Below are 21,212 nucleotides of genomic sequence, written 5' to 3' on the forward strand. Positions count from 1 at the left end.
ATTATTCGAGGCTGTGGTTTCTGTACAAGTTGAATAAATAATACAAACCATCACTTAGATTTGGATCTATTTCTTCTAAGCATAACATCACACAATAAATGCCAAGCCTCTCACCTGCCCTTACAAGCTAGGGAAGCAGTGGTCACACCTCTGCATTCCACTAGTAACTGGACCATGAACATCACAGCAGCAAGCTTGCCCTCCTCTGGACCCCTGAAGACCAGCCCACCTACCACCATGCAAAGAACAAGGCAAGAGCCAGAAGAGCCCACCTTTATAACATCACCAGGACACAGTCCATGAGCAATTTCAGTAACAAGAGAAAGAAGAGTCAACAGACAAAAAGTAAGTAATTGAATAACATGAGAATGAAGTACTGGAGTAAAATCGTGCGATGTCTGAGATCTGCTTTAAAACACTTCCTCCCCTCTCCCTCCCCTGCACCCCGAAAAAGGAGGGGAGGAGGGGACAGAACAAGAGTCACAGTAAATTGATGGCTGTTAACCCTGAGTGATAAGGATATGGGGTTCATTTTACTAGTCAGCTTACATTTTTAAAAATTGTTTTTGAAAACTGTCTTAACATTCTTTTATACTGTAATTTAATCTGGTGTAAACCAAATTTGTTTTAAAAAATAATACATGCATGTATACAAAACATAAAGCACCCAGAAAAAATAAATTATGAAAATGAGTGAAGGTGAAAGGTCAAAACTTTCCATTATAAGATAAATTAGTCATGGGGATATAATGTACAGGATGGTGACTATAGTTAATAATGCTATATTGCATATCTGAAAGTTGCTAAGGGAGTAGAACTTAAAAGCTCTCATCACAAGAAAAAAAAACCTGTAACTATGTATGGTGATATATGTTAACTAGACTTTTTGTGGTAATCATTCTGCAATATATACAAATATCAAATCATTATGTTGTACTCTTGAAACTAATATGTTGTATGCCAAAAAAACCCATAAAAATAAATATAAATGCACCAAAAATTTACATTAGGTGGTGGGATGAAATCAGTCAGCTTATTTCCTACAACTACTAGGCTGAAAGCCACTATTCGTAGCAAACAGCTCTTTCCACCAAGCCTCATGCATTTATCAACGTTTACTGGAGCCACCATCCCTTTTTCTGTTGTTTATTTTTTTTAAGGTGTACAATGTGATGATTTAATATCCATATATATTGTGAAACCACCACCTCTTTAGTAACCTACCCATACATACATTCCTGAAAAAAGTCAGACCCAACCCTACCCAATATAAGGAGCTGGCTTATGGCGCCGGGGGTGGTAGAGCAGATTTTCACGGATGACCCCTACTGCTCTCCCATATTGCCAGCAATATTGGAATAAATGCTCATATACTATTCAACCCTGTCTCTGCTTAATTGGCTCAAGTGGTGACAGGCAGCCCGGACCCACTGTTGTCCGGTTTCACCCTTAATACACTCTTGGGAGCTCTGAAAGTATGGGGCACTCAAAATGTGAACAGCAGCTGGATGATTTATATTATTAAATTTACTCCAAATTAATGTACAGTTAGAACAAAAGCAAAAGGGGAAAAAAAGCAGTTTATTCTCTTTACATCAATACCCCCAACCCATTTCCTTATAGTGAACCATCATCTAGGATCTCTGATGTGGCTGCTAGATTTCGAGATTCAAGCTGTACACTCTGCAAAGAGCAGATTATCACCCTGAGGTGAAGGTTCACTGCACACGAAGATGGAGCTCCCTCAGGGGAGGGGACTCGGCAGGTACCACTCTGGGTACAGGGTCATGGTCAGTGTTATTTATATCTTCATTCCCCAGTTCAACAAGAGGATCTTGAATCTTGAATCATGCACATATTGTACGAGATGGAGATGCTGAAGAGTACAGGGAAGATTAAATATGGTTGGCCTGGTCTAGTTCTTAAATCAGACAGTCAAGACACCAAATCAAAGGAGAAAGGCGAGAAGAGGGAATAAAGCTTGTTTATTTTTAACAACATTCCAACTACACACACATCTGATCACAGCTCACTCTCCTTCTATGAAAGAAAAACAAAAAAAAATTTTAAGTTCTGAAAAACAACGTGTCTGGGTTTATTTAGATGTCGACATCTCTCTGCCTCCGTGCAAATGAGTTATCCTTTCTGGATACGCATCAACTACTACACATTGCTCTGATTTTCCCTTTAGAAAACAAACACATGTTGAGAAGGCTGCCTTTCCCATTTGCCAAAGATGATAAAATATAGCAGCTGTCACCTAAGCAACCATTCAGGTTTTAAAGGTATTGAAGATAAATCTGTTATTTCCTCAGAAGAAAAGCTTTTCTCCTCCTCAGGTGCTAATTAATGATGCACAAAGAAGCCCATAAGAACAAATGAGTGATGAGGCTATGAAAGGCTGAGAGTGAGACAATCTGCAGCAAGAGGCAGAGTGGCATTTGAGAGTTGTGATGCTAAATCATTTCATTTCTCTTTAGTATATGACTTGGGAATACCTTCTGCTTACTAGATACATTTCAAAAGGCTACACACTGAAATAATTCCATCCCTGGACTTTGTGCTCAGGTGTGCAAATAAATGTCTTAGTACAGTTAATATCATACTGAAAATTTTTCTCATTAATAAAAGGGGCAGGACTATTACTTTTCTACTCACTCTAACGTTCTTTAAAAGTATAGGTCTTTGGCCCTATACTTTTGCTCCATGGTTAGAGCACTGGCCTGAAGGGTCTCAGGTTCGATTCCAGTCAAGGGCATGTACTTCAGTTGCAGGCACCATCCCCAGCCCAGTTGGGGCTTGTATGGGAGGCAACCAATTGATGTGTCTCTCTCACATCGATGTTTCTCTTTCTCTCTCTTTCACTCTCTCTAAAAAGCAATGAGAAAAAATTGAAAAATAGTAATTATTTACTGGAAGTGACAATTAACAAGAAACATATATGCACTTCAAATGGAAACCCCAAAGGAGACCATATGAAGAGAACAGATTAACAGCTCTATAAATGCAGGGAGTAGGCATCCAAAAACTTGCAGAAACTACCAGATATTGAAAAATTAAATATTGAAATAAAATCACCCTAAATTTTTTTAATCATCAGCTTTTAATTCAAAAGGTTCATAAAAGCAATAAAATAGTAATTTTAATTTTTTAAACTTTTAAATTATTTGAACACTACAGAGTTGTCCTGCACAACTTTTCTTTGCAATATGAAGCTAACACCTAGTGCCCAAAAGATATTACTGCGAACTTTTTTAAAAAAAATCCTCACCCAAGGATATGCTTTTGATAATTTTAGAGAGAGAGAGCAATGGGAAGAGAGAAACATTGATTGTTTGTCTCCCACACATGCCCCAACTGGGGATTGAACCAGCAACCTTTTGGTGTATGGGGACAATGTTCCAACCGACTGAGTCACCAAGTAGCCAGCGAAGGCTACTGTGAACTCTTTGGTATCGCTTCTCAAAGGTGAGGTTCTGGTAAATTCTTGCTATGTTTTGGTAACACATCTTCTGTAAAAACAGCATATATTCAGTTCTCAATCACACTAAACCAAGAATCCCAATTTACTATTGTTGTAGGCAGTTAGAAAGACATGAGGCGAGCAAGGTCAATGGGCCAGATACAAAGAAGGTCAGCAGGGTAGAAAGCTCTTGGTGCCTAGCAAAGGACAAAACTGGGAAAACAAGGAGCTCCCCCCCAGGGTGACCTTTCCTCCCCTAGCATATCGCTGCTCATGCGGTTTAGACCCCCTGACCTTTCATACTGCTGGTCATGACCTTTCCTCCCCTGGCAAGCTGCTACTCATGCTGGTTAGACACCCTTGGAGGGGGAGCAAGCAGGGTACCTAAGCGGGAGGCTCCCAAGTGCCTGGGCTCCATGTGTTGTGACTGACTCATAATGAGAGAGATAATTAGCATGTGACCAGACCAATGGACAGAGGACACCTGAGACATGAACGCTCCACTATAAACACTTATGCCTAATGACTGACCTCAATGAGACCTGTGGCCTCATCTTGGGACATAACAATATCAACTAGGGTCAATTATCTAACAATTGAACGAGCAATGGAAAAAATCAGTAATTATCATATTCTATTAACACAAAGCAAATCTGCTTTCCTGAAAACAGCAAGTTCTAACATAGTCCCATTTTCCATACCTTCTGATGTAAGAGGAACTTTAAACTTTAGTAGTCCTTACAGTCTTTTCCAACGGCCACCCTCTCACCTTGCACAATACTGGAAGAACACTTACATTTGTTGAGTGATTACTATGTACCGAGTTCATCTATTTCTCTCGAAACTCTTTGAGGTAGGTGTTTTAATCTCCTTTTACAAATTTAGAAAACGGGGGCTCAGAGAGAGTATATTCCTTACTTGAGTCCACCCATGAGTGGCAGCACTGAGAATCCACTGCAGAATCATGCATTTCCAAAGTCTCTGCTTTCCCAAGCACTGGAAATCCTGCAGGTTTCATTCTTAAAGTGGTTCACACCTTTTATTTCAACTGCAAAGTATTTCCTTCAAAAGGCCTATACGCCATCAAAAATTTAGAATGCCTAACCAAAAATGTCCCACAAAGTTCCTGGAATTTTCTTGGAGTATATATTTTTTACAATGGACACGGTTGGTGTTAGCATCTTATTTTTCATTTCTTTCTTTCTCCAAAGCGGACTGGTTTTCAACAAGGCACAAGGTCTCGCCCCCAGACTCATCTCCACTGAGCAGAACAAACCACAGCAACTCCTGCTTTCAGAAACTAATCTTTCAAAGTAGATCCGCTGCCTTGTTCATTTACCCTCCTGTGTGAAATGTCGAAGACAAATTCACAAATGAACTTTTGGCAGCCTTATTCTGTTAGCATGATTTATAAGCTAAAGCTAAACAGACAAGGTTCTCCAAAGTGGTACAAAACTATTGTGCTAAAATCACTTGTGAACTTTCCTCTGACAAAGCTAGACATTTTTAAACATCTCCATTTATCTTTCATTTTGATATATACTATTTAGAAACTGTCATCAAATATAATAAATTCGTCTGGTCAAAAGACAAATTAATGGCATCAGGCATCAATTGCTTCATCGGTCTACATAGAAATGGATGCTTAATAAGTGCCATGATCATTAAAAACATTAGTGGCTGGTTCTCTACTGTTCTGGTATCCCATTATTTTTGCACTGAATGCCACTGAACAGTAACAGAAGTCAAAGCTTAGCATTAGCTTTCTCAAAAATAAATCTACTTTTTTCTGTTGTAGGCTTTTTATTTCAGTAAGTTCAAGTTAACTGAATTGACTGCCTTCATAAAACTATGAAGAGAATAAACAGAGCCATCAGACATCTCATCTCAGGTCAAATGGAATCACAAAACATCCATAATACTATTAGAAAGTAAGATTTACTGAAGTCTTCAAGAAGCAACAGTGTATGCCAAGCCATATTGCCATGAGTAAGACACATATATAAATATAAACTATTTGAATTGTCAGGGAATGCTTAAAATCTTCTCTGGAGATATTCATTTAAATAAAGAACAAGCCAAGTATTTCCCTTGGTTTTAGGCTGAGTCACAGTTTACACAGTATGTAACGAGCTGTTGACTCAATTATTGTTAACCAGAATTACTTTAAATGTTCAAAGGAGAAGTTTACTCCATGAAGAAATATGGAGAGAAATCCATTTAGTCATTATTTTAAACTCAGATTTTAAAATACATTTTTATATATTTTTCATAACACTCTACTCACAGCAGATAGGCATAATTATCTCTCACTGGCCAGTCTGGAGAGAGAATTATGTGAACACAAAGAGAGAAGAGATTCAACCTGGTACCAGTGCACTGCTTCCACATTCAACATCCTATAAAATTTCCCATGAGACATATTCTATGCTAGTATCTTAGAATTCACCCCAGCTGTCTAGAAGCTAACTGAATAGGGATTATGAAGAGAAGAAATGGAAGCGTTCTGGACTCCACGGGTGTACCTGTCAGGCATGCACACATGCAGCTGACTAAAGTACTCCACAGTGAATCTCAATTCCCGATCATTCTCCCTCCAGCACTTCTTCCTCCTCTGTGACTCCATCCATTCATTCAACACACTGGACTTCATCTCAGGTACAGCTCTAGGTGCTGGGGAGATAGAAGTGAGCATTCCCCGTGACTCTGGTTACCTGAAATGATCTCACCAGGTAGCTAAATTCTGATGTTTATAGACATGGCTATTCATAAACTCACAGGCTCTTAATTAAGAGGCCCAATAAACTGCTGGGAGCCTAGGCAAAACAGAGAGGAAAGACACCAAGGTCTAGTGAGTACTCCTTCAGAGGAAGAGCATTCCCATAATAAGCTGGTACAGGGGGCGTGTCCCCAGACCTATGAGACATACTGGGATCAGTGGGAATAACTTTTTGTCCCAAACTACAACTACTTGACCTTAAAAAGAGCACAAGGTATGGCCAACTTTTCTCAAACCCCACCTTTCTTTCATTTCTTTTTAAAAAGAACATGTTTTTTACCCCTTGCACCAAAATTAAAAACAATGTTTTCAATGAACTTCAAAAGTGGAAATAACATGGAAGAAAATATTTACAGTACATATGAAATAGGACTGACTTCGCTAATTTAAAATGAGGTCATGTAAGTCAATCTAATAAAGACAAGAGCCCTGTGAGGAAGAAACAGAAAGACAAGGAAAGGGGGAGGAAGAAGCAAGCAAAACACAAGAACAAATTTACAGAAAGAAATTCAAATAGCCAAAGAGCCTATAGGATCCTGAGCCTGTCATTAAAGATAAGGCAAGTGAAACAGAGAGAACATTGTTAATTTGCCAGATTGGCAAAAATGTTATAGCTTGGTAATCTGTGTTATTGGAGAGGGGTGGGAGATACAACCCTGGTTTTAAAAAAAAAAAAATCAATCGCCTGGCCAGGCATGGCTCAGCGGCTGAGCGTCGACCTGGGATCCAGGCGATCGGGGTTCGATTCCCGGTCAGGGCACATGCCCGGGTTGCGGGCTCGATCAATGGCTCTCTCATCATTGATGTTTCTGTCTCTCTCTCCCTCTCCTTTCCTCTCTCTGAAATCAATAAAGATATATTTTTTTTAAAAAAATCAATCTACATAACCATTCTAGAATACAACTGGATAATGTTTATGAGCAATCTCACTATTAGGAATTTAACATTAACCTACAGATATGTCAGCAAGATGTTTATACAAAAGTATTTAAAAATGGGGGTGGGGGAAGCAGGAGGATCACTTCGAAAGTTATGTCTAACCACTGTGCTGTCCATCTGAAACCAATACAATATTGATGTCAACTGTAACTGAAAAATAAAAAGGAAATTTTTTAAAAAAGAAAAAAAATATTTTCAAAAAGGCAAACTGCAATAATTCCAATAGCTCAACACAATTCCTCCTCCCAAATATTTGGCAATTTCTAAAATAGCCAGAAATAAGGCAAAGGTGAAATCAATTACTGTTCATTCATATAATGAAAGTTTATGCACATTAAAGTGTATAAGTAAATAAGGAAGACTGGTGTGTATTGATAGAAAAATCTCTAAAAATATAATAGGAAAAGTACACACCAAAAAAAGCCTACAGAAAATTTAATCCTTTTATTAAACAATATAAAAAGCAGAAAGCCAGACAGATGCAGATATTTACCAAAAAATCCCTCCCACCAGAAGAAATCACAAGAAATGTAATAATAGTTACATTTGAAGGGAGGCTTTTACCTCTCTATCTCTTTTTGTACCTTTTAATACCATTTTTATGTTAATCATGTACATGCAGTTTTTATTTCTTTTCAATGTCATCATGGGTTACCTGAAGCTAAGATTACGGGCAAGTTTCTTCTCTCTCTTTATACTCTGTCCTTCAACAAAATCTAATTTAAATATATTTGATGAGGTAAGGACTTTTTAGTAGAGTTCTGAAGGAAAAAAATAAAACAAAACGAGAAATGAAGTAGAAAAAAAGAAGGCAAAGCGGATAGATAAAATATCAACTTGGGTTCAAGGACAAGGTAGAGCATTTCTCTTTTTTTAATGTTTTAAACAAAAGGATAAAATATACATTGCATGGTGGTTGGGAGCAAGAAGCCACAAAGAACTCCTAGTAGTTCAAAGCTGTGGAATGTAGAAAACAACCTGGAGGGAAAATCTTTAAAAAGCAGTTTTGGAAGAAGTATTCTTCCAAATTCACAAGGAAGCAGTTAAAAAATGCACTAGCAAACCAAATTAAAAACCCACCAAAAACAAATAAAACCATAACCCTGCAATGAATCATGAAATCTTTTGGCAAATATTTATAAAGTCTAAAAGATAAAATCCCAAACTGAATTACTTCACATGCAATTATAATTCCAGATTGTACTAAATATCTTCAGAGGCATTAAACAAAATGCCTGGAATGTCATCTAGCTGGATGTCATTTCATAAATGGGGTTCCAATTCCTGATTATCCATATATTTACCTAAGGTTTAAGAGGCAAACAATAAAAGTGAAAATTCAAGAAACTTAATCTTCAATTGTCCCTTAGGGATGAGTCACTCTATGGATAATATAGGTAATTAAACCAAACAATGTTAAAAGTTTTTGGGAAATGATGAAGTACCATGGAGGGGGGGGAGGGAGAACAACACCTAAATATATATACATCATGTACAAGTGCTGGTTGATGAAAAAAGAATCCAGGATCGGTGAGGAAGGGTGGGACTCTTCCTCCCTGTGCCAGTTATCAATTTACTGCCTCTCAATTACAGATTCACCCTTTACTACCTGATCTGCAAAAAAAATATGGGCCCCTTAATTTTTTTTTTTCACTTGCTGTCTAGCATGATGCTAAGTTTTGTCAGCAGAAGATGCGGGAAAGACACTGGGAGGAAGAAGCTGTGGTCCCCGGTTCCGCTGTGGTCCCCGGAAGGCTCCTGCAGCACGTGCAACCTGTCCAGCACGTCTTGTAACGGCTTTGTAGTGGCGTGTCTCCAGTTAAGCATCTCCCCTTGAACAGCTTTCCCTGGTACCCCAAAGGGGATAGGTTTCCAGCAAGTTCTGGAGGGTGGATTTTTAGCAAGTTTACCAGCTTGGCACTAACGACTTCTCTGCCACACAGTGGGTCACAGGAGAGAAACACATTCCATGCAAATTTATGAGATAGGAAGGGTGCTTGACTCTGCATGCCTGAAGAGGGGGTGGCATTAGGAGTTCCCCTTATACATAAGAAGTGTTTGGCTGAAAAGGGGCCAGCTATGTCAGTCCTAGGCCTGTTAGTGCACAGATCACCCCTCCCTGTCCCTACCTCTGCTCTGCATTATCACAGAGAACCAACCTACTGGGAGGCACTGGCAGAAGACTGCAGGCAGAAGGAATGGAGAAGTTGCTGGGAGCATTTCTCACCTTCCTCTGGGCTGACACCTGGATCTCCCTTGTGGCTTCAGCTCCCATCTGCCCTAAGCTCCAGTAACAGTCTCCTCCATTTGTCCCTCTAGCCAGAGGCTAGTAATGACTCCGTGCTGGGGCTAATCTCTGGGTTTATCAAGGTGCCCTGTTGGGCTCCCTGCTGCACCATCACCTGTGGAAGTAAGTTCACCAAATCCCTTTTTGGACTTCTTGGGCCCTGACTAACCAGTTACAATATAAAGGCTGCACACGCACATGCCGGTGCATCACTGCAGCTACTCTTGCAATCTGCCATGCTCTGCTAGAATCCAAAGTTTAAACTTGAGGAAACCTAAAATTTTCCAATAATTTACCTTCATTAGGCCTAAAAGAGCCAACGTTAAACCCCAGAAATGTTCTGGTTTATGTGGGAATTTCTGGAAAATGGACTCAATGTCTTAACGTCTATTTTTTAAAAACGGAATCATCTTCCCAAATGAGAAGATGGGAATGTTATGTATCTGCTCTGTCCAGCAAGTTTACCACTAGGTACATGTGGCTGCTGAACACTTGAACATGGTTAGTGTGACTGAGAAATAGAATCTTTAATTTTATTAAATTTTAATTTAATTTAAATATCTGCCTGTGGCTAGTGACTACGGTATTGGACAGCAAAAGTCCATGGTCATCTATTGTGGGGAAGGACTCTACGAATGGTGTTGTCTCTGTGGGCTTTGGCGGGGAATGGTGGGGTACAGAGAGAAACACAGTAGAAGTATCAGCCCTAACAACCCCTAGCCTACCTGACCCCTGCCCACACAGACATACAATTTACTCAGACCATTTTCTTAACAAATTTTCAGACAATAAAAGGCTTTGAACACAGTAGCCTGAGAGTGAAGAGGTGTGGAGGAAATTGTGGTTGAAGAGAGGTAGGGATCCAGTAAGAGGAGGCACTCTCTGTGGAAAGAGATAACACTGGAATTCTTGCCTTGTTCCCCTATCCTTCAGCCCAGTGGAAATGATCCTGCTTCGGCCCCAGGAACTGTTGCAGCTCACTCCTTACTCTCTTTCCAGGAGGATTCCCCTAGAGTCTAACTGGGAGTGGGTGGTTAACATACGACTGACTGGCAGCGATTCTGCACAGCTGAAACTGTGCAAGACCTTCCCTTTGATCTACAGACTGACAATGACTAGTTTCTGGGCTAGAAAGATTTAATTTCACATCTCTGACCTTTACATGGATATATCAAAGTAAATGACATTAGGCACATGATTCTCCTGAGAATTTTGTTCCTACAAGTAAATGCTAAGGATTTAAGAAGGTGACTCGCCCAGGTCACTAGACTGGTATTTATAAAACAATTGCTCAGCAGGACGAAAATCACTATCCACAGTAGATAACTGCAGAAAGCCATGTCTGTTTAACAGTGGGAATATAAGAGTATTAAAATGACAGTCTTATATGAATACACTTTGAAAGTACCACAGCTTCTGAACCCAAAGGCCCAGAAGACTTGGGCATATTATTGAGAACCAAAGAAAAGTATACTTTACAAATCTACAAGAATCTTAGCAATATAGAACACAGTGGAAAAGTCTACTGTGAAATTCTGACCAGGAACTGCTTTGATTGGAAACTTCTGCAGTTGTTTGGTAATATATGCAACTTAAATGAGAATTACAGGATTTGCTAACTAGCAAAGTAGGAATTAATGAACCTTTTCATTGTCCTAACTATAGTAATGTATTCTAGTTTGTTTGACTCATGTTTACAGGAGTTGCTCACAGAACAGAACAACACATTTCCAGCATGACCAGGCACACAGTGCCACTCACTGTTCTTCTCAACATTGACTCAATACAAAAAAAGATGCTAGTGTTATGGTCATTGCACTGTTGTGCTGCAAGTCGAATAGAAAAGACAGCCCTGGGGAAGCCGGGTGGCCCATGTTGGTGGATTCGCAGTCCAAGGCTGGTCCTTAATCTGAGAAATTCATAAATAGGATGATCAGGAGAGGGCTCATGCTAACCACATTCATGGTGGCAGTAGAGTCAAGATGCCAATTCAGTATCTTGTTGTGAGAAATATAAACCATCATGTAGATTGGATGCTGATGCCTGATGATCATGTGTCTCCCCAAAGCATAATTACACAAGGAGCCCAAATTACAATCAGAAGGATGCACAGTGGGCATGGAACAGAGATACATTTGGTGGATTCCTATGTGACTTCACACTGCATTGAGAGGTTAAGGTGGGCTCAGCGGTATTCAGTGACTAGAGCAAAGCCATACTCTAACTCAGGGTTGGAACCTAACAGTTGGATTTCAAAACTACAGACAGCCCCACTACAGGGTTAAGATCCATACAGAGGCCTGTTCATGCTATGCTAGGTGCCTTCTCCTGGAGACAGGCCAGGTTAACTTCTCAAACTTGGCCTCCCACTCCAGTCTCCAAGTTCCACTCTCTAGATCCCTCTTCAAAGTCCCTTTCAGGCTAACATGTTAGTACCTTTAACCAAGTTCTAATTCTACCCTAGAAACTATTTAATCTTTACTTATTTTGTCTATCTTTGCTGTGATCCATTCATCACACGTATTTTATAGTTTCTTTTGGAGTCTCATCTTTTTTCCAACTCAGAAAGGGAAAGAGATCTACCTATTGACCCTCATAAATGACACACACATACTACACTACGGTAGGAGCTAATAATTCCACAGCGACAAGAAGGCTTTAGGGATTTCAGGGAAGGCAGGGGGAACCTCTTAAAAAACACTATACCCACAACTTATATTTAAAGAAGTATATTAAAGAATTCATTAAATACTAAGCTTAAACTCTTTTAAAATTACAAGCTAACAGCCCTGGCCAGTGTAGCTCAGTTGGCTGGGCATCATCCCATGCACCAGGAGGTTGCCAGTTTGATACCCATCAAGGGCACATGCCCGGGTTGCAGGTTCAATCTCTCGTAGGGGGCGTGCAGGAGGCAACTCATCTATGTTGCACTCTCATATCGATGTTTCTCTCTCTCTCTCTTCCCCTCTCTAAAAAATAAAAATCAATAAACTATTTTTTAAAATACAAGCTAACAGACCTACGACATAAGTAATCAGTTATACTGTTCTACTCTACCTTGACATTTTAAACTTTTTGTTTCTTCTATGTCTAAAATGTGTGTGGGCCATTTGGTCAGACTCCAGTTTCAAAATGCAAGGAAATCTATCTTTAGATCTGTTGATTCAGCACAAGTCTAGAACTTGTGATTTTGGTACAAAATACTACAGAATTTAATCAAGCTGATGCCCAGGAGCCCAGCAAATACATAATCAGCCTTCAAATACTTTCAACAACACTTTCAGAAGCTTATGGATTTGTCTGGTCTCATCCACATCTGAGAAATCAGTGATGGGTACACTTAAAGCGGAGAAATCATTTATCAGTCGGGTCTCGAGAATTGTGGTCACCGGCACCATCTAAAATCGTAATTTGTCCACTATCTCTTTTAGTTTATTGTTAACCTCACTTTGGCTTGGCTTGAATATAAAACTCTTGCCTTCTGACCCTACAGAGGTAGGCAATTTTGTGTTTCCAGTTCAGGGTTCCCGTTAGAATCACTGAATTTTTGTCAGTATTGCTTACCCTGCAACTCAAGGGCAGCTTAAGACAGAGAGTCTAGAACATAAGCTTCTATTTTCTGTACAACCAGGAGATTTAAGTGAACTTGAAGGTTACGTTAATGAAGGCTTCCAAGCACTAACAGACTTAGTCTGTGTTACACATTTCTCAGAAGTATGTTCTGATCCCCAAATCATTTCCACTCTCCATACCACTTAGACTGTGACTGCTACACTTCACCTTGGGCTGCCACTGCTCTAGTGGTGTGAGATAGCCATAAATTCTCCCCACTGCTCCAAAAGGAAAGATTTCCAGATGCCCACAGAGAGGCAAGCGGCTGGGAGTAGAGGTATTAACACTTGCTCCATTTGAGGACTCATGTCACATGTATATGTGTGATTTAAACAATTCAGTTCAAATGCAATAGGGACCTTGAGAAAGAAAATTAAGAGTAATCTTCTTTCCAAAAATCACTAACTTCAATTATCCAACTTGAATAAGCGTATCTTCCTAATAAACCTGGGAGCTTTTCATTGCTCAATCTCTTACCGCTACTTCCTTGGAAGATGAACAGAGCTGCAAAAACGTTCCACCTTTACAAAGTAGACAGCGGTGGGCTGTGCACACTCAGGGAGCTTTCTATCCAAGCCCGATCATTAAAAAAAAAAATCACGCTCTTAAGTACATTAACTTCCACCTGATCTGATGGATATACTACATACTGCTACCAGTTACCACAGCGGCAACAAAACAGTGGGACTCCTAGTTGGTCCCAGAACTCCTAGTTCCACCGCTGACACCCATGTGGTGGTGACAGAAGAGTAGTCGCACAAAAGCTTTGCTTTACCTTCTGTGGGGGAGGCTGAGAGGGCGCAGGAAATCACGAAGACTGCAGAGCAGACACGTCTGCACATACACTGGCTGGGTGCACTGCTTGCTTACACCTTAAGGGCACTGCCTAAGAACAAACATTACAAGTTTTCACAGTGAAGCAATTCACAAACATAGGTTATATTCTTAGCTAGTTCCAGACCAATATAAAGTAGATCATGATCCTTTCCTACAAGACCAAAATAACACTTGCAAAGATATTTCCCTCTCCTGAATTCTGAAGATAAGAAGCCTTTTTGTTTTTTGTCTTTTAGCTACTAAAAATCTACTTTCTTTACTCATCCTCTTTCCAAATCTTACATTTTAATAAGCACCACTCAATCCCATTACCAAAAAAAAAAGTTAATTTAAAAAACAATGGCTTACTATTATGCCTAAAAATTGAGCTATAAGATTTACATACATACCTTGTTTATCCCCCGAAACTCTATGAATCAGGGACTGGATTTTCACGGATAAGGAGACTTGCCCCCAAATCACACAGCAGGTTAAATCAATAGGGCTGAGATTCAATCACAGGCTTATCTGACTCAAACCACTGTAATATATTTCTCCAGGGAATGGAATAAATGATATTAACTGTGCTGCCGCTCATAAAATGCATATGCTGTACACAGCTGCAGACTTGAGAATACATTAACTCTCAAAGCCCCTTTCATAAATATACTCTTAAAGCTATTTTGTGATATTGCTAAAGCAAAGATTAGTATTCAAATTTCACAAACAGAAACACACATATTGAAGAGTTAAGCCAGGGGTTCTCAACCTCAGCACTACAGATATTGGGACAGGATAATTCTTTGTTGCAGGGTCTGTCCTATGCACCTGGGGATGTTAGCATCCCTGGCCTCAACCCACTAAATGTCAGTAGCACACCTCCCTACCCCAGTTGCGTCAATCAAATATTTGTCTGGACTTTGCCAAATGACCCCTGAGGGGTAAATTAACACCCTGTGGAGAACCACTGAGCTAAGCTAATTGCTAAGGTCACATAACTGGTTAAAGATTGTCCTGATATCAGGAAAGAGCTCTTCTAAATCCTAGCGTAGTGCAGACATTTCTCATACCAAGCTATAGCTCCTTAAGAGGAAGCACTTGCTAGACTGGGGGAAATGTACAGAATTCCGAATGTGACTGCCTCTATTTTACTTCACTTTGTAAGTTCTGTCTCCCAACTTTTACTCTGAGGTACACGTACACCCCTAGTGTTTTCAACCGCTATTCAAACAGTTTCTAGACCCTCTCCAAAACCCGATTACCCCGTCTGGAAACACACTGAAACACAGCCCCAGAGATGTGCACAACACTCCCTGAAGGAGTGAAAGCAGGAGCAGCAACAGAAGACTAACATCTAACGCATACAGTTTTCTGTCGGGCTCTGTTCTTAAGCACTTCACATGGGTTATCTCACTTAATCCTTGAACATTTTCAACAGCCTTTGAGGTAGGCATTATTATCTGCCTTTTACGAATGAAGAGACTGAGGCACAGAGAACAAACAACCTGCCCAAGGTCAGGCTCCAAAGTCCCTGTTCTTAACCACTAATCTACAGCACTTCAAAGAACTGTGGGATTATCAACATTTGGTTCTGAATAGTCCATCTCTAGGAATGTGTGAGGTTTTCCCCCAGCTGTATCAAGGGCCCTCATCAAGTGACCTCCGTCAAGTCTGACACCATTCTCCAGATCATCCCTCCTTCGGTATGGCAAGACGCAAGCAAGTCCACTTATCTATAATGCTGTCCAACCCACATTTGCCCATCTTGAGTTAAGAACACAAAGCACTTCCTCAAATGTCTTGTTAAAGCAGACATGTCATCTATAGCAATGTTGATATACTTGTCCAGTAACTATCAAAAAAAGAAATGAGGTTAATTGGAGAGGAGTGATGCTAAATACTGATCATCACCATGTTTTCTAAGTGATCCCCACCCATCTTTTCAAAAATATGATTTTCAATTCTGCTAGACACCAACACAAGCTCTGAATCTAAAGTTTCTGGAATTTACCATCTCCCCTAGTTTTGAAAATCAAGTTGTCTGGCACACTTCTTCCTCTCTGTGATTTTCACAAGATTAACCCCAAGAGGTTTTATCATCACACTGGCATGTTCTTTCAACATTCTCAGGAACTTGAGGCACTTAAAGCAGCTAGGATTTAGAGAGGTTTAAGGAGGAAGCCAGGGCATCCTTGCTGTGCCTGGGAAGGTGGGTGGTGAAATGATAAGGTAGGGGTGTGAGCAATAACCAGTGCTGGAACAAATGCTGGAGTACATGGTCTTCTGAGAAGGTGGCACTGTTTATGATGACATCCTTTCCCACTTCCATCTAGCAAGAAAAGCTTTAGTACTCATAATAGCGCACCTTTCATAACCTGACCACTCTAAATAGGCAGGTCCAGCGCAAACTGATGTGCTAAGAGAAACTTTAAAACATTTCACACAGCATATAAAATACCGCAGGTGTGCATCCACACACAGAGAATTCAACTGCTGGAAGTGCATGGACCCAGCTGCTTGGTTTTACAAGTACAGACACCTGAGTCGCACTTTGGGAGGAGCAGGATGAACATGCACATCCAGAACTAAAAGTGCTTCAGGAACAAAGGAGGAGGCCACCACCACCTGTATTAACAGGTTCACCAAAAACAGGACTTGCTTAGTTAATATTTGAAAACCAAAGGCTTCCAGAGCAAATGCACTATTCCCTGAACTTTGACATTTTGGCACAGGGGCCATGAGAAGCTTTAAAATCACTTAAAAATCTCCTTTGAACCAAGATCTTCCTCTTGATTATTTCACAAAGAAAAATTAACACTATTTTGTTAGGAGCAATTGGAGTCACCTAGGAAAAATTACAAACCTTACGTGCTAAGTTCTAGTGTAAACTAAATTAACTAGCTGTGAAATATGGAGCCGATTATGTAACCGTGCCGGGACTGTTTCTTGAACTATAAAACAGATAATAATACCTCTACCTCTCAGCATTATTTTGAAGATTAAATGAGGCAGTGGGTGCAAAGCATCTCAGTGCCTGATAAAAGCGGGCTCTTTAAATGTTCGGTTCTGTTACCTCCATTAGGATGAAACCTGAGTCAAAATCCAACTTTAATTATCTCTCCAGATTTTAGACATCTTAGAGATTTAGTAAAGTATTTTCCCATTCTTACCACCTGAGGGGGCTTTCCAACTACCCCAGTGGAATTAGGGCCCTTTCTCCCAACATCACAGGCTGTTTCTCAAAAGAAATGGGATCCCAAGTTGTTACTTCTCACACAGAGACACTTAATTAGTTAAACTCAAAGCAACTGAACTTCCAATTAGTCTATGAGCTTGGAAATAGTGTTAGTATTAGTTCAAGGTGTAAATAATTAAAAATTCTAACAAATTATTTTAATGACCCCACTTAGAAATGTGATTAATGTCTAGAAAAGTTTCCTTCACAGACCTGAAAAAGTCAATTGCAAAGAACTTTACTCTTTCTTTCTGTTACAGAGCCTGTCTACCACATTAGGGTCTGTATCTTCATAAATGAAGAAATATAATGATAACATTGTAAGTTCCTGCCACCCTTTATACTACTGGAATGTCTTCTACCTGCCTTTCCAGGACGGTCAGTGTTTCTGATGGTGATATATGTCTGTTGCAATAATCACAAGATTCTGCTTCTCCTGTCCCCTACCTCCCTCTCCTCTTGCAAGAAAATAATTTACTTGCAGCATACAAATCTATGCACTAATTTCTTACATAAAAAGTAGATTTTTTAAAAAGAAGCTCACGTACTATTTCTACATAAATTTAAAAGTGATAATCAACTCAACAAGCTTAAGAGTGGAAAGGGAATACACCTTAAGTCTCCAGATTCCCCGCTGTAATACAACTCAGGTAACAACTCCAGAGAGCAAACACAAATAGGAAAAAATAAAAAAGCAAATGCTATGCTCTCTTCTCAGTGTATTTATTTCCACAAATTCCGCAGAGCAATTACCTGGCCACAGTAAATAGAAAGCATAGCTGTGGAGTAAACATGTTCACTCCACAACACAGGAGCACGTGCCTCCTCCTGGCACTGAGCACAGATCTCACTCAGCAGCTAAGCTTCTCGCCAGCCCAGGGAGGTGGCTGAGGGACCTTTCATTTACTTCGTTCCGGGGCTGGAGTCTGAGAAAGTGAGTATTTCCCCAAACTTGGTAACAAACTGTAAATACAACTCCACTCCCTCAAGAACCTCCACTAGGAAAGCTTGATAACCCCAAACCGAAACCATCGCCTGATCCTTGGCCATGGAAAGCAGCCCCCAAAATTGAGAGCAGTGGCACTGCCTACCTATAGCTGCCCCGCTGCTCCGGGGGGCAGCCACACCGGGGGAGTTCTCAGGTGTCAACAGCCACTGCCCATTTTATCATCAAGGCGAGATCAAGCCCAAACTAAGGGTCCCTTTACTTCCCCACGGTGGGGGCACGGCAAGGATGGCGTTCGTGGGTTTTCTGCAAGGCAAGAAAGGCTCTTTGCCCCTGCGCGAACCAGGTCCCCCCGTCTGTGGGACCCAGCGCCTGCCCCAGGCAGTATTTTAATGAACCACAGCATCCCACACGGAGCAACACTTACGGTGTCTCCTCTCCGGAGGCGACAGTCCCGGCCAGGGCAAAGTTCCTGGGGCACTAAGTTTGCGCGCCGCGGCTCCGGCTCCGGCTCGGGCTCCGGCACGGCCGGGTGCGCGCTGCCTGCCGGGCGCTGCCGCCGGGCGCGGGCGGAGGGGCGCGGGCGGAGCGCGGCGCGCGGCCTCCGCGGGCGGGGCCGCCTCTCCCGGGCCCGCCGGCTGCGGGGCGAGGACGGCGGTGCTCGCGGCGCGGCGCCCGCGGCCGGTGCTCCGGGGGCGGCTGTGCGCAGACACGCGGCCCAGCCCCAGGCTCCCGCGGGAGGCGGCCGGCGGAGCGGGCAGCGGAGGTTTGGGGAATGCAGGGCGCGGCCCTCCAACCCAGCAAAAAAGAAGTGAGTCAGCCCGTGCGATCCTAACCAATAAGCGCGTTCAGTCGGTTAAGGCGGAACTTTCCTTTCTTGATTTATATCAGGCTTAGGAGCCTTTTGCAGCCTTTTTTTTTCTTTTTTTTTTAACTTAAGCCTTCATCAACTTCAAGAAAATGTAGATGGCCTTTTAAAAACTCTTATAAAACAAGGATTAATCTTGTTCTGATAGATACCTGAACAATGGATGTACGTTGATTTCTATTCCCCAGTAAAAGTTCCTGAGTTAGGGAGCGATCCGGGGTGTAATGAGGATGGTGGCATCGGGAGTCCCAGCAGATTTGGATCTGACTTCTGACACTGTATGACCTCGGGCAGGATAGTCACCTGCAATGAGGGCGACAAAACGCTCACCTAACAGAGCTTGACGGACAGGTGACATGTCTTAACACATGCAGAGAATTTGGCACAGCACCTGAAACAGAGGAGGCACTTAAAGCTGCCTTGTCCCTCTGAGTTCTGTATCAGAATCTCCAAAATTGTGGACAAACTGGCCTATAATTTTTCTGTTATTCTTTTTTAAAGATCCAAAGAATTTTAGAGCTGAAATAGTTCTTTGGTATTGCATGGTCTGAATCCCTTAAGTGGTGAAAAAAACAGAAGCTTTTGGTTTAGGATTCTTGGATTTGGTGTTCTTATTATACATCAGAAATTTTATTAGTAGCAAAACAAAGGGCTTAAAATTGCAATGATTTCATTTATGTCACAATTAAACCGACTTTTTAAAAAGTAAGAGTAATTTTGGAAACACTCTTCCTTTCTGGGTCATTGTGCCCTAACCATTATTTTGGAATAAAAATATTTAAAAGAAACTAAGTAATTGGGAATTGGCAAATTACAGGAAACTACAGAGCTGGTAGGTCCGAGGACTAGTTAAGAAGTAAGTTGATTACTAGTGAGGGTCCAGAGTTTTTACAGAGGAGGAGTTTTTTTTTCAAGTTACAAATTAAACCTTCTTGGCTTTGGAGAAGATCTCCTGAGTTTAACTTTCTCATAGTTGTTTAGAACCAGTCATTCTATAGGCCAAGATTTCTTCATAATACTCAACAGTCAAATATAAGATCTAAAGTGAGATCCAGGGATCTAAAATGCTACTTTTTCTCCAAACCAGGACTGAAGGCTGGAAAGAACTGCACCAGCAGTCAAGTGCTCCTGTCCTAACCCCAGCCCTGCCAGTAAGTGGCCAGGTGTGTGGCCCAAGGCAAACTGCTCCATCTCTCTCTGAAGACCTCTAAGAGTTCTTCTACTTGGAAGACCAACTTAAGGTCAAAAAGAGCAAGCGCTAAGGTACCACACAGGGAATATAGTCAATTATCATGGTAATAACTGCGTATGGTGCCAGATGGGTACTAGACTTAACAGAGTGATCACTTCATTAGGTATATGTGTCTAATCATTATGTTGTACACCTGAAACTAATATAATATTGTACGTCAACTATAACAAGAATAAATTTAAAGAAAATAATCTAAAAAAAAGATTTTAAAAAAAAATTTTTTTTTAAAGGACAGGTGCAAGATAAACCTCAGCAACAGGCATAGTTGGTGCTGTATTGTAGATGATATAAAGCTGATAAACCTCTCTTACATTCTCATATTCTTCACAAAGGTAATCTTATTGTTTTGGACACATTAAGATTCTGGAGTCACCTGAGCTCCCTCCCTCTCTCTTGGCAATTCACTATCAACAGCTATGATGACAGCTTCCTAGGGTTTTTGACATCTGTACCATTTTTTCCATTCCTGGTTCAGGCATTCGTCCCCTCGTGCCAAGTTCAAGTATCGCAGACGTGTTGTTTCAGCTGCCAGGTCCCTCCCGCTCTGTGCTCCCAACACATCACTACCATCACATGACAAGTGTCAAAGTCCAGTGTGCCATCACGTCATGAACCTTTCCTCTCTCTATCAATTAAACAACTATAGTTTTACAATAGAAACCAAAAGGAAACCATTTGCTTCATAGGCAACTTTCCTCAAACATTCATATAAGTATGTATTTTTAAGCACATCAATTTTTTGCTTGCAAAACTATCACAATCAATTATACTAGCCAAACTGAGAATACGTTGGCTGTTATACCAAGAACAACAGCTTTTATATGAGACTATATATATATATATAAAACCAATGTATATATGAGCAATTCAATAAACTTCATAACACTACAGTCTGAAAAAAGGCCACTGTATGTGTGTATGCAGACATAGATGCACTGAGATACATGAAAGAGAAAGGGAAAGCTAGCACATACGGGAAAGAGAGAGCTAATCTAGTTTGCTTCTATTGCCTAGG

The 21,212-nt window shown here is 40.8% G+C and overlaps 1 protein-coding gene across 14 annotated transcripts in view; it reads right to left on the bottom strand.

Annotated features, from left to right (window-relative positions):
• Nucleotides 1-21,212, bottom strand: part of SGMS1 (sphingomyelin synthase 1) — a 225,450-nt gene that overhangs the window by 60,512 nt on the left and 143,726 nt on the right. The window contains exon 1 of one of the 14 annotated variants that reach the window (XM_081157507.1): nucleotides 18,505-18,648. The exons of the other annotated variants lie outside the window; for them this stretch is intronic. The gene's annotated coding sequence lies outside the window, so the exon portion shown is untranslated. Of the gene's footprint in view, nucleotides 1-18,504; nucleotides 18,649-21,212 lie in introns of those variants that run through there. 14 annotated transcript variants of the gene reach the window in all.

The sequence above is a fragment of the Miniopterus schreibersii genome (assembly GCF_964146895.1).
Source record: "Miniopterus schreibersii genome assembly, chromosome: 14".
NCBI classification, from domain to species: domain Eukaryota; kingdom Metazoa; phylum Chordata; class Mammalia; order Chiroptera; family Miniopteridae; genus Miniopterus; species Miniopterus schreibersii.